Consider the following 3,183-nt stretch of genomic DNA (forward strand, 5'->3'; position numbering starts at 1 on the left):
ATAATTTCCTGAACTTTAAACTACGTGGAACAAAATGGCTATCTCAAGATTTTGATTGGATGTGTTTGGGGAAATAGTCGGCGTAGAAGAGGTGTTAGTTTCCTTCCAATCACTTTCGACTATTAAAAAGGGCGCTAGCCATTTCAATTTCCAATCGAGTGAGCCCTTTTTGAAGTTTCTACGACATCGCGTTCTATAAAAACCTCATTTTCCCCAGGGCATAACTTAAAACTCTTAAAACTTTGGGGGGGGGGTTTCATCCTCAAAGACATAATTTCCAGAATTTAAAACTACGTTGAATAAAATGGCTATCTCAAAATTTTGATTGGATGTCTTTGGGGAAAAGGCGGGCGTGAGAGGGGGGTGAGTTGCCCTCCAATCACTTTTGGCTATTAAAAAGGGAACTAGCCCTTTGAATTTCCAATCAAATGGGCCTTTTTTGAAATTTCTGACGACAAAGCCTTCTATAAAAACCTTATATGCACCCAGGGCATAACTTACAACCCTTGTCCTGAAGGCTGTGGGTGAGTGTCCTCCTCAAAAACTTAATTTCTGTCTGGAAATCAACTACGCTGAACAAAATCACTGTCTCAAAATTTTGATTGAATGTGCTTCGGGAAATCGTGGGTGTGGTAGGGGTATTAGTTGCCATCCAATCGCTTTTGACTATTAAAAAGGGCACAAGCCACTCCAATTTTAAATTGAATGAGCCCTTTTTGAAGTTTTTACGACAACTTCTTCGATACGAAGTGCCCTGCTCGAAAGGACAAAACTAATAAATATTGCATTGTGCCAACATCGTTCTTATATGCCCCCAGGACATAACTTAAAACCCTTGCCCCAAGGATTGTTGGGGAGTGTCCCCCTAAAAAACATATTTTCTATTTGGGAAACAACTACGCTGAACAAAATGGCTATTTCAAAATTTTGATTGGATGTGTTTGGAGGAATGATGAGTGGGGGGAGGGGGCTAGTTGCCCTCCAGTCAATTTCGACTATTAAAAAGGGCTTTAGCCACTCCAATTTCTAATCGAATGAGCCCTTTTCGAAGTTTCTACGACAACTCCTTCGATACAAAGTGCCCTGTCTAAGACCATGAAAAACAAAACAATAAATAAAACAAATAAATAATACATTGTGCCCACATCTTTTTTTACTTAGGCAGCGCTATTGTGCTGCCAATGATTGTTTCTCAATTTCTGAGTTCCTGACTTTATCTTGTTTCCTCTTCTTACTTCGAAGTTACTGTTTGTATTCCCTCCACTTCTGTCGATCATAGGCAGCGCAATAGTGCTGCCTAAGTAAAGAACGATGTTGGTAAAATGTATTATTATTTTTTTTCCATACTAGGGCACTTCGTATTGAAGGAGTTGTCGTAGAAACTTGGAAAATGGCTCATTCGATTGGAAATTGGAACGGCTAGTGCCCTTCTTAATAATCAAAAGTGATCGAAAGGCAACTAACACCCCTTCCTCGCCCACCATTTCCCCAAACATATTTAATTTCCATCGAAATTATGTTTTTGAGGAGGACACTCCCCCACAACCCTCGGGGCAAGGGTTTTAAGTAATGACTTCGAGGCATATAAGAACGATGTTGGCACAATGTATTATTTATTAATTTTTTTCCTTCAGACTAGGGCACTTTATGTCGAAGAAGTTGTCGTAAAAGCTTCAAAAAGGGCTCATTCAATTGGAAATTGGAGTTGCTTGTACCCTTTTTAATATTCGAAAGTGATCGGAAAGCAACTAATACCCCTTCCACACCCACCATTTCCCAAAACACATCCAATCAAAATTTTGAGATAGCCATTGTTTTCAGCGTAGTTGAATTCCAAGTAGAAATTATGTTTTTGAGGAGGACACTCCCCTACAGCCCTCAGAGCAAGGGTTGTAAGTTATGCCCTGGGGAGATATAAGGTTTTCTATAGAAAGTGTTCTCGTAGAAACTTCAAAAAAAGGCTCATTCGATTGGAAATTCAAAGGGCTAGTGCCATTTTTAACAGTCGAAAGTGATAGGAGGGCAACTAACCCCCCTCTCACGCCCACCTTTTCCCCAAACCCATCCACTCAAAATTTTGAGATAGCCATTTTGTTCGACGTAGTTCAGTATTGATTCAGTCTTTGAACAGTTAAGATCTATCTATTCTTTTAAAAAGGATTAATCCCAGTTTTGAACCAGTTGTCGGTAAAGGATTTTATTCTGATTTAATTAGACACTGAATTCTTTCAGTAGTTACGAAATCTGTAACCTAGTGGAATGTGTGACGTCACTGGATAAATTGAATTGACTGGAGTTTCTGACCAATGCATTAATTGAACTTTTGACTTTGTTAAATCGAGTTAATTTCATAAGATATCCAAGTGAGGTATTCCAGTTTGGCAATAATAAAGATTATTATTCATCATTCAATGTTCTCGTCAGAATAAGACGTAATTAAGACCTCTGTGTGGAGTGAATTTATGTGACAATATTATATCAAGGATTATTGATATATTTGTGATTAGATTTGACGTAAAAGGTAAAATGCTAAGCGAGAAGGCATGGACAGTTCATTTAACCCCTCCGGACTCAGTTCTAGCTCGAAACCGGAAATATCGATACTAGCTGCGGATTTTAAGCAAATTCTTGATATTGTGAAAGAAAATGGAAATAAGTTGGACAATATCAACAATCAATTAGGAACTCTTACCGCAAGGGTGGATAACTTGGAAAAAGAACAATCGCTACAAACGAATAAGATAAACAATACTGAATCGAAAATTGGAAAGATTGAGAATGAAACCTCTAGCCTCAAAATGCAAATAAAAACTTGCAAGGATGAAATAATCGAATTAAGAAGGAAAAATGAAGATTATATGTTTCGGGTTGTGAGAATGGAAGCTGCAAAGCTAGAAAATAATGTCATCATATGGAACGCAGCTTGTAAGGATAATAACCACGCTCAAGTTCTATTCACAGAGGTAGTTCGTCACGGGCTGGAAATGCCCGAAGTAAATTTCACAGTTACTGATTATGATATCAAATGTAAATGTTTGAAGGTGACACTGAATAAAAAGACGATAAATTGGTCATATTGAAGAAGGCTAGCAATCTTAAGGATAATACAGACCCTGTAAACAACAGCAACCTGTTCATAAGTGATGATGTCCCAACTGAAATCCGTTCATTGCGGAAGCTGCT

This window comes from Artemia sp. Qi Xiang Cuo, chromosome 19 (assembly GCF_049724085.1).
Source record: "Artemia sp. Qi Xiang Cuo chromosome 19, ASM4972408v1, whole genome shotgun sequence".
Lineage (NCBI taxonomy): Eukaryota > Metazoa > Arthropoda > Branchiopoda > Anostraca > Artemiidae > Artemia > Artemia sp. Qi Xiang Cuo.